Below are 11816 nucleotides of genomic sequence, written 5' to 3' on the forward strand. Positions count from 1 at the left end.
GGGGGGTTGCTGAGTTGTCGGGCTTCACAGCAAGGGCCGGGCAAGGCTTTCTCCTGGGCTGAAGTGCTGGAGGCATCTATCATTCCTCTGTTGAGCCCTCTCCACTCCCAACATGTGGACACAGGTACTGCCTTAGCTAAGATGTCATCAAACTGGATAACAGAGGTCACTCTGCCCAGAGGACTCCCTGAAACTCTGCCCATTTCAACTTGTGGCCCAACCCAAGTCACATCCAGTGGAATTCTCAGTGTTCCCTGTGCCTCTTGCTGAGCAGCTCCAAGCCCTGCACTTGTGGTACTTGACCTCAGTTTCTGGCATGGGTATCAGTCATCTGGGGATTGCTTGCTGAATCTGACAAGGTAGCCCTTGAGAGGCATGAGTTATGGCTAAACTTGGCCTGCAGCTGAACCCCTCTCAGGACTATACCACTGGACAAAGCCACACTAATAAGAGCAGGAGAATTAAGAGCTTTGCTTAGTATATAGAAACAGGCACAGAGAGGCAGCCAAAATAGGGAGTCAAAGAAGCATGTCCTACATGAAAGAATAGAACAGCAATCTAGTAAAAATGGAGTCAAGCAATCTACCAGATGCAGAGTTCAAAACACTGGTTATAAGGATGCTCAGAGAACTTAGGGGAAGGATAGATGAACTCAGTGAGAACTTTAACAAGAGATAAAAACCATAAAAATGGAGATGGAATTACAAAAAGGAACTAGTCAGAAATGAAGAATACAATATCTGAGATGAAGAGTGTATTAGAGGGAATCAACAGAGTGGAGGAAGTGGAAGGTCAAATCACCAATATAGAGAATGGGGTAGTGAAGGACACCCAGTCAGAATGGCAACAAGAAGAAAGAATCCAAAATATTGAAGATAATATAAGGAGCCTATGAGACAACACCAAACAACAACATTCGCATTATAGGAGTACCAGAAGATGAAGAGCAAGAAGTTGAAAAGAAATAATGGTGGAAAACTTTTCTAACCTGATGAGGGAAATAGACATACAACCCCAGGAAGCTCAGAGAGTCCCAGAAAAGATGAATCAAAGAGGCCCACACCAAGATACATCATAATCAAAATTCCAAAGGTTAAATACAAAGAGAAAATCTTAAAAACAGCAAGAGAAAATCAGTTAGTTACCTACAAGGGAGCTCCCATAAGATTGTCAGCTGATTTCTCAAAAGAACCTTTAAGGACAGAAGGTTTGGCACAAAATAGTCAAAGTGATGAAAGCTCAGGGTCTACAACCAAGATTACTTTATCCAGCAAAGCTATCATTTATAGTCAAAGGACAGATAAAGAGCTTTCCAGACAAGAAAAAGCTAAAAGAGTTCATCATCACCAAGCCAGCACTACAGAAAATGTTGGAGGGACTTCTTTAAGAAGAAAAAAATGTTTCAAAAATATGAATAAATAATGGCAATAACTATATATCTATTAAAAAGTACTTCAAATAAAAAAGAATTAAATGCTCCAGTCAATAGAGAGTGTGGCTGACTGGATAAGAAAACAAGACCTTTACATATACTTGCCTACAAGAGACTCACTTCAGATTTAAAGACACACGCAGAGTAAAGGTAAGGGGATAGGAAAAGATACTGCAGGATGGACCAAGATATGGTGCTGAATGGAGTAAGTCAGATAGAGAAAGACAAATATATGATTTCATGTAAATGTGGAATCTAAAGAACAAAATAAACAACCACCACCACAACAAAAAGGAAACAAATTCATATATACAGAGACTATTTTGAGGGTTCCTAGATGGGAGGCGGTTGCAGGGAGGGTCAGTGTAAAAAGGCAAAGAGATTATAAAGTACAAATGGATAGTTACAAAATAATCATGGAGATATAAAGTATAGCATAAGGAATATAGTCAGTAATATTATAATAAATATGAAAGGGGCAGTGGGGTACAAGATTTATCAGGGTGATCACTTTGTGAGTTATACAGATCTCTAATCATTATGCTGTACAATCGAAAACAATATATTATTATATACCAACTATAATTTTAAAAACTCATTGAATTGTACAATATAAATATGAACAACTAATTGTTTATTATATTTCAATGAAAAAACTCTGATTAGGATGTCAGAAGCATGGTGGAGTGAGATATGTCCCCAGATCTCTTCCCTTGAAACAACAATAAGCTGAACATCTAAAACTCAACAAAAAACACCTAACCTGCACACAAGCATGTCTGAGTGAGGGATCTGAGAATGAGAGCTACCATAGGAATTGAAAAATATTAGATCAGCAGAATGAGTTTTTTAGCAAGGAAATTGAAACCCTAAAAAAGAATCAAATAGAACTTCTGGAGATGAAGAATGCACTGAAATAGATGAAAAATAAAATAGCGAACTTGGGAAATACAGTCGACCAAATGGAGGAAAAGATCAGTGATATCGAAGACAAAAATCTAGAAATAAATCAGAAGGAAGAAGAGAGAACCGAAGAATGAAAAATAATGAAAGAGAAATACAAGAACTAGCTGATACCATCAGGAGAAGAAACATAAGAATAATGGGCGTCCTTGAAGGAGAGGAAAAGAGGCAGGGATTAGAAAGTATTTTCAGACAAATGGTTGATGAGAATTTCTCAAGTCTAAGAAATAAGCTGGAGCTTAGAATTCAAGAAGTCAATAGAACACCCAATTATCTCAACCCAAAAAGGCCTTCTCCGAGACACATTAAATTAAAATGATCAAAAACCAATGACAAAGAAAGAATTCTCTGGGAAGCCAAGGAAAAAAAGACAGTAACCTATAAAGGAAAACCCATTAGATTATCGACGAACTTCACAGCACAAACCTTACAAGCCAGAAAGGAGTGAAATCAAATATTCAAACTATTAAATGAAAGGAACTACTAGCTAAGAATAATGTACCCAGCAAAGTTCTCCTTTAGATATGAAAGAGAAATAAAGACCTTTCCAGACATACAAAAATTGAGGGAATTCTCCACTACAAGGTCTACATTACAGGAAATACTGAAAGGGCTCAGCTCACCTAAAACAAAATGACAAAAAAATACATAACTAGGAACAAGGCGACTAGCAGGCAGATAGAAGCAGAGGAGTGCAACCCTTACTAAGAACAGGGCATTATAAGCTTATACAATAAGACAGATTTGCTATAGCAAGATAGTAATGAACATTCAGCATACATAGGGACAAACTGAAACAATAATAACAGAAAAAGGGAGGATTCAAAGATCCAAAATCACAAAGGGGAATGAAGATAAGGCATGCACAGAAGAAAATGGATGACTGTACATATATAACTATCATTTTCGTATTCATAATGGTGACCACACACCAAAGATTTAGAACCAAAGTATATAACATAAAACAAGAAGAACCAGAGGTAAAACCCACAAAAGCCAACCAAAATAAAGAAAACAGAAACACAAGGACAAGGAAGCAATGGAAACACCGAGCTACCAGAAAGCAAAACATAAAATGGCTATAAGAAGACCTCATATTTCAATAATCACCCTAAATGTAATGGACCGAACTCACCAATAAAAAGGCACAAAATGGGCAGAGAACCTGAACAGACACTTCTCCCAAGAAGACATACAAATGGCCAATAAACATATGTAAACATACTCATCATTGCTAGCTACGAGGGTAATGCAAATCAAAACCACAATGAGATACCATCTCTCACCCGTTAGAATAGCTGTTAATAACAGGAAGTAATATCAAATGTTGGAAGGGATGCAGAGAAAAAGGAACCCTCATACGCTGCTGGTGGGACTGCAGATTGGTACACTCGCTATGGAAAACAGTATGGAGTTTCCTCAAAAAACTAAAAATCGATCTACCATATGATCCAGTAATCTCTCTACTGGGTATTTACCCCAAAGACTTGAAAACTCATATCCGAAAAGATATTTACACACCAACGTTCATAGCAGCATTATTCATGGTGGCCAGGACATGAAAGCAACTGAAGTGTCCTATGATAGATGATTGGCTAAAGAAGCTGTGGTACATTATATACAATGGAATATTACTCAGCCATAAGAAGGGGTGAAATACTACTATTTGCGATAACATGGATGGGCCTTGAGATAATCATGCTAAGTGAAATAAGCCAGACAGAAAAAGTTGAAAATCACATGATATCATTTATATATGGGCTATAAACCTAAAAGCAACAAACAAACAGGACAAACAAAATCATAGACATGGACAATAGACTAGTGGTTACCAGATGGTAAGCGGGGAGAAGGGAGGTAGATGGGGTAAAAAGGGTCAAGTATGTGATGACAGAAAGTAATCTAACTGTAGGTGGTGACCACACAATGCAATATATTTATGCCTTGCTGTTGAATTATATACCTGAAACTTACTGGATTTCATTAACCAATGTCACCATAATAAAAAACAACAAACAAACAAACAAACAAACAAACAAACAAGAAATGAGACAAAAAAAAGTCATGATTTTTAAATGGGATTTCCTTGAAAGGTTGTCATCTTTTCCCTGGCTTTGTTGAGAATTCTTTCTTTGTCATTAATTTTTTAGTTTAATATAATGCATCTTGGAAAAGATCTTTTTGGATAGAGATAATTAGGGCTTCTGTCTGTTTGGACTCAAGCATCCAGTTCTTTCCATAGGTTTGGGAAGTTCTTATCGACTGAATAGGCTCTCTGTTCCCTTCTCCCTCTCTTTTTCTGGCATATCCATTATGTTACTCTTTCCGATGGAATGCGATAGTTCTTACAGAGTTTTTTCTTTTTTCTTTTTAACTTTCAAGTCTCTTTCTTCTTCAATCTGCATCATTTCTAGATTTCTGTCTTAGATAGCACTGATTCTTTTCTGCATCTTGTTAGCCTTGTTTCCTAAGTTCACTGTTTCATTCTTCTCTTTTATTATGTTCTTCAGCTCAAAAATTTCTACTTGGTTCTTTTTTTAAAGTTTTAATCTCTTTGGTAAAGTATTTCTTTTGTTCTTTGATTTTGTTTCTGAGTTTATTAAACTGCCTGTTTTCTTGCATCTTGAGTTTTTTTTTTTTTCCAGAAGTGCAGTTTCGAATTCTGTTATTTAAATCAGATATTTCCATGTCTTTAAGTTTATTTTCTGGTGGTTTTCATTTTCTTTCTGAGCTACCTTTGTTACCTTGGTCATTCATGATATCTGATGGATTTTTTCTCTGCCTAGGCATTTATGGGAATGTTATCTGCTTTTTTTTTTTTAATTAAGTGATATCTCTTCAGCAGATTGATAAGAAGAGGTTTTTCTGTTGTTTTCCAGTAATGGCACTGAAGCACAAGTGTTTTATTTTCTCTTGCACTACCTCTGCTTCTTGGATCTCTGCTGGGTGGTGGAAAAAAATGCCTGTATTCCCTAGGGAGGTGGGCGTCACCTTTGTGATCAAGTCACCTTTGTTGGTCTCAGGGCACTAACCCCCTGGGAGAATGTGGTAGGTGAGCTTGTGTGGCCCCAAGTAGCCAGATTCTGTACTGCACAGCCTGAGGTATCCTAGGTGCTCCTTCTGGGATCAGCCTCAAGGCTGTGTGGGGGGTGGGCTCGGAAAGGCAGCTTAGTTGTTTGTGGTTTGTTTTCCTCCCCATAATGGCAACTGCCAAACCTCAGGTGCCTCACCTCTGTATTTCCACCCATGTCACTGGGATTAGCTGCAGTGTGCTTCTGCTGATCAGGAGCTGTCCCTCCAGTTATCAGGGCTATTGATATTCTATTTTGTAACCCAACACACTGCTACAGTTTCTGCTGGGGCCCATTGCTCGGTCTGGGAGTGAGGCAGTCAGGCTCTCTGGCTTTACTGTCTGCCTAGCAATGGTGGCTGCCAAAACACAGCTGTCTCACTTCTGTATTCAGTCTCTGCCCCAATTTGGTTTGGCCTCAATATGTGGTGGTCACTTAGGCAGGAATGCCTGATTCCTCCCCTCTCCTGTGATCTGCAGTGAGCTCTGGGCTGCACCTGAGGCACCTGTTTCTGCTCCTCTCCCCGCCTCCTCCCCCGTTCACCTCAATTCACCCACCTACAGATGTTTTCATGTGTAGATCTCTTAGAAGTGTTTGTGCATCCAGCAGGGAATCCTTTGTTGAATTATAGGCGTTCAACTTCAAGGGGAGAGATCCAGGGGACCTCACAAGCCACCATGCTTCTGATGTCACTCTCCAAAATTCTTTTTTCTTTTTGCTGTTTTGATCGGGTGTTTTCCATTACCTTTTCTTTTAAGTTGCTGATTCAATCCTCTGCTTCACTCTAATCTGCTATTGATTTCTTCTAGTGTATATTTTTTTAAATTTCAGTTATTGTATTCTTCATATCTGACTGACTCTTTTTTATGATTTCTATGTGCATTTTTATGTTTACTGTCTCTTTGTGTAAGTTCTCATTGACTTCATCTATTCTTTCCCTAAGTTCATTGAACATCCTTATAACCAGTGTTTTGAACTCTGTATCTGGTAGATAGCTTGTCTCCCTTTGTTTAGTTCTTTTTCTGGAGTTTTGTTCTGTTCTTTCATTTGAGTCATGTTTCTTTGTCTCCTCATTTGGGCTGCCTCCCTGTGTTTGGTTCTATGTATTAGGTAGATCTGCTACATCTCCCAGTCTTGGCAGGATGGCCTTATGTAGTAAATATCCTATAGAGGCCCAGTGGCACAGTGTCCCTTGTCACTTGAGCCAGGTGCTCCAGGAGTGTCTTGTGTGTATGTGAGTGAGTGCCTCCCCTGTTGTAGTTGAGCTTTGATTGCTGTTGGCAAGTGACTAGCTGGGGTTGACATTCAAGATCACTGGCTGTGAAGACTGGCCATGACCACAGGAGACAAGCTGTTATTTGTGTGGGCTGACCCCAGAGAGTGGGATTTACCCTAGTGTGATTCTGGAACCCTCCAAGACCACCCTTTGGGTATGCCATTTGTGGAACAGGTTTGGTGGTGCTCTGGTGTGGTCTATAGCTAGCTACTGAGTGTATTGGTTCTGGGGCCTCTTGGGAGGGCTATGGTGCAGATCAAAGTCAGCTGCTGTCTGTGTCTGGCCTGGGGCCACCTGATAGAAGCTACAAAATGATCTATGGTAGTAGGTACCTATGCTAGGCCTAGAGGCACCAAAGAGAGGCCATGCTATGAACTGAGGAGGCTGGCTGCCACTTGTGCTGCACCTGAGATGGTTCAGCAAGAAGTGCAGGGCATGCTGAGGCTATTTGCCACTTGCCCAGGGCCTGTGGACTTTTAAGAGTTTTTAGGAAAGTCTGCAGCATAGGCAGAGGCCAGCTGCCCATGAAGAACAGCCACTGAAAGAGGCCCGGGTAGTTTGTGAGTTGGGTGGAGCAGGGCCTCAGGGAGTCACTAGGCTAGGGCAAGCTATGTTCACCAGATTAATGCACATTTAGATTTGGCACCTGCTTGTGCCTTCAGGCTGTGTGGAAGGAGGGCTCAACACAGGAACAATGGCAGCTGCAGCACTTTAATTCTCTCCAGCCCTCTCCCTGTAGCCACACAATTCCATTTCTCTCCATGTGTTTCTGGTGCCTTTTGAGCACTAGCCTTCCACTGGAGCTTAGGGTGAGTGCTTGTGAGCCAGTAAGTCTGTGTGTGGGCCTTTTAAGAGGATGCCTGGGTCTGTTGCAGTACCTTGTCTCACCTGGACTGAATCCTATTGATTTTTATAGCCAGATGTTGTGGGGACTTCTCTTCCCAGCACTGATGCTCTAGGCTGAGGAGCCCTGTGTTGGGCTGGGATCCCTTGCTCCTCAGGGGGTACCTCTGTTGCTGAGATATCTCTCCATCTCTCCTGATTCTCAATTGCCACATGTGAATGTGGGACCAGTCTGTTTAATGTCTCTGCCTCTCCTACCAATCTTGATGTGGCTTCTTCTTTATATCCTTAGTTATAGGAGTTCCATTCAGCTTGTCTTCAGATGGTTATCCAGTGGGTACAACCTCTATCAGATGGTTATAGAACAGTGACTGTTCTATAATTTAGTTGTACTTTTAATGTGATCATGGAAGGAGGTAAGCACAGTATTTACCCAGTCTGCCATCTTGACCAGAAGTCTTAGTAAACTTTTTGTATCTACTTTCTCTGGCTTTTTTATTGTTGCAGGCAATGGTTCCCAATGATTGGTTCTGTGCCATCTTTTTTTAAAAGAATAGGTAGATGCTGCATCAGAGGCTTCAGTTTAAACACAAGGAAAGACAATTTGGACAGTGTTTGAGCATTTACTTATCCAGATGAAGACTGTGTACTGGTCAGGTATTAATCAGGAACAGAAACCACACCAGTGATTTGAACAGGGAGCTTTTAATACAAAGACTCATTAACTAGTCAAAGGTGGTTAACTACTTAAAAGGGTAAAAAAAGATCTCTAAGGGATCTGGAAGTAGCAATTTCAGAAAGCAGCTTCTACCTCCAGGGCTGAGGGAGAGTTGACAGGGAAGAAATTGTATGGCTGCCACAGGAACTGTAGCCTGTTGGAGATAAATAGGGTGGCGAGCTTGGGTCAGAGCCAAACTGTAGAAGCAGAGTAATTTACCAGAGAATGCAGGTGGAACCAGTCCGTGGGGCTACTTAAGTGAATGCTACCAAGCCTCTCACATACCAAAGCACTGGCTGCTGCTCCAAGAAATAGCACGTCGGAAGGAATTCCTTTCTTTCTACTATGCCTACCAGTGTCCTTTAAGTATTACCTGTTTTATCTGTTGAGAAATTCTGGCATCAAACCATCCTGAAAAGGAGAAACATTTATAGGGTCCAGCCCTAGTATCATAAAGCAAGGCAAAAATGGGTGGCTTTGGAGACGAGAGGCAATAATTGGCACATTCTACCCTTTTGGCTGTTCAGTTTCCATATATATTTTCCAACACACATTTGAACTTCCAAACAACCATGAAACAACTCCACCTGACAAGTTATAGCTATTTTTTGTACAAGGGAGAATTGCTCACATGTTACCCTAAATGGAGATGGTCTCAACAATTATTACACCCCTTGCTGCCTACATTAAGTACTTCCAAATTTAGTCACAGTTCCATTAACAATTTTGTTACCTAATGACTTAATTATAAAGTTAACCTTCAACAACTTCTATATAAAATAATAAGGGAAAGAAGAAGAGAGAAGAAAATAGTTACTATATACACAAAAAGAAAATATGCAAAGCTAATACAATCTTTTCAATTGGTCTAAAATCATAGTTGATATCTGTCTTCCTTCTCTACACCCCATTCAATTTTTCCTTTGTCCTCAGCCAGAAACTTAAGTAGTTAGGGTTCTTATCCCGTTGGGATGACCCAAACCAGGTCTGAAAGGTCTGGTTTGGGTCATCCCAACGGGATAAGAAAGGTCTGAATCCTCAAGAATCTTGTTTTTTCTCCCATTTGTTTCATAGTTTTCATTAACCTTTACTACTGAGTATGGAAGTGTGCTGGGTTCCATATATAATCTTCCTTGTTCCCATTGTGTATCAGCAACCCAATTTCTCATTGATAATTGTGATCAATCACTCCAGCCTGTAGAATAACTCTTTCTTCTGCCTGTTCAGTGGCATAAGGGTCCCCAAATGGCCAAGTGGCAGTCTTATCTTCCATATCAATAGAACAATTGTTAAGTCCTTTGATGGAAGCATTTGCCCATGGGGAAGCAAGAGCTCCAAACCAGAAAATTTCTGGTTGGATGGGAAGCCAAAAACCTGCTAATTTTTTAAAGGTATAATGAGAGGAGCCTCTCTCATTTCCACCCTTTGATTTCCAGATACATATATTTTGGCTGTGTGGGAGACAGCACCATATAGTGGTCTCTGATTCAAAGCATATATTGTAACCTGTAAGACAGACCCCATCTTTTCAGGGTGCTGTGTCACAATTGATACTGTAACTGAGTTCTCAGTAAACTATTCCACTTTTCAGTTCAGCCATCTGCTTTAGGGTGATGGAGTATTGTGGTAAGATCCCATGGACACGAGCCTATTGCTATACTGCCTTTGCTGTAAAATTAGTTCCTTGATTAGACAATTCTGTGAGGTATCTATCTTACCTGAGCACCATAAATCCTACTTTGCCTGGTGAGGCACAGTGGTGTTTAGGGTCCTTAGGGATTAGCATCAGTTCAGAGCCCATATCTAGCAATACCTTGGTAGTCTGGGTATTTCCTTTTCTTTAGTGCCCAGTCACTCCAGCAGATAGTTACAGATCTCTTCAGGGTAGTCTTAGAGGAATATTTACTGTATATACTTGGGGGAATGCTGCAGAGTCCCTCCCCTTCAATCAAGGGACTCTAGATCTGTAAATTGGCTTAGGACTGGAAACTGGGTGAGAGACCATGACACTTCATTGCAGTGACCCGAACTGGATCTATAACTAATAGACACACATGTTTTGCAGTTACATAAGTCAAGACTGGCAAACTTTTTCTGTTAAGGGCCAGATAATAAATAATTTAGGCTTTGCAGGCCAAATAGTCTCTGTCACAACTACTCAACTTTCCTGTTGTTGTAGGAACACAGCCATAGACAGTATATAAATGAGTGGGTGTAGCTGTTTTCCAATAAAATGTTATTTACGAAAATAAGTAGAAGGCTGGCTTTGGCTCATGGGTCATAGTTTGTTGACTCCTGCTTAGAATATTTTAGTAGGCTATTTCCTTTATTACTGTGTAATCAATTAACCACCACTTGAGATCCCAGTAGGCCGAAGCATTCTGATTACCTTTGTTCCTGCTGCCTTTTATGGTAAATGTGTCTTAGGCAGTTACATGCTGCCTTTTGGCTTCTGTTACTCTAGAATTCCATTAACCCCATTGATATCAAAGTAGCATCCCCCATATCTCTTCTATAAATGAGAGCAACTACAGAACTTTTAAAGGATACTCCTTCACTTATTTATTTTTCAAAATCTTAATGAAGGGAGGTTTCTTCTGAGCCTTCTCAGAAGATGCAGTTCGGGGAGATGGGTATGCCTGTTACACATGATAAATCTACACCAACATTCTTATCTTCCTAAGCCTTTGGATTCCTTCCTCCATATCAGACCTTGGAAACTGGCATTTTACTCTCATTAAGCAGAAGACAACATTGACTACAAATGTCAATCAGCTAAGTATGATTTAAGAACCACTTTCCTCTACATAATTTAAAATATGAAATCTGGACTCTCTAGTAAGTGCATACATACAAATTAATTTGGCCTGATATTGTGTTATATTTCACCTTCCTTGATCTAACTCCCTTAGAATCTACTCCCACGTACATTTTCAAGGTTTCTGACAAGATATGTATTAGAAAAAGTCTTTCAATTCTTTTAGTGTATAAGCCATTTCCTCCTGGGTCATATTGTGGAAGAAAAAGTGCTCTGTAATAAATCTAACCAAAAGTAATCTCACAGGGTGATCTGATCATAAATTCCTAACTGGGAAGGTAATGGGGAGTAGTCACACCTCAGGCCTATAACTTCTCTAGTAAAAGGTTATCTTTACCTTAAGCAAACCCTGCCCATTGCTTTTGTGCATCTAGATTAACATACCTTTGAAATGCCTCTTTTTCAGACCCTCAGAAGTGTAACCACCCTCAAGAGAGCACATAATCTTGTTAGTTATCCTATAATCCAATCACAGGCAGATTTCCCTGCTTTGCTTTCTCCCAAGTTTGTGTAATGTTCCTTAGGTTCCCTCCTTAATTCCAAATGTATAAAAGGAACTGCAAACGGTCATTCTGGGAAGCATTTTCTCAGTCTGTTGGAATCTTACTTCTAGGTATGTCCTCTGGCTCAAATAAGTCTAATAAACTCTTATAAAAATTTTCTATATGTTTGGACATTCTTACATTAATACTTAC

The sequence above is a fragment of the Pteropus vampyrus genome, unplaced genomic scaffold, assembly GCF_000151845.1.
Source record: "Pteropus vampyrus isolate Shadow unplaced genomic scaffold, Pvam_2.0 Scaffold137, whole genome shotgun sequence".
In the NCBI taxonomy this organism is placed as follows: domain Eukaryota; kingdom Metazoa; phylum Chordata; class Mammalia; order Chiroptera; family Pteropodidae; genus Pteropus; species Pteropus vampyrus.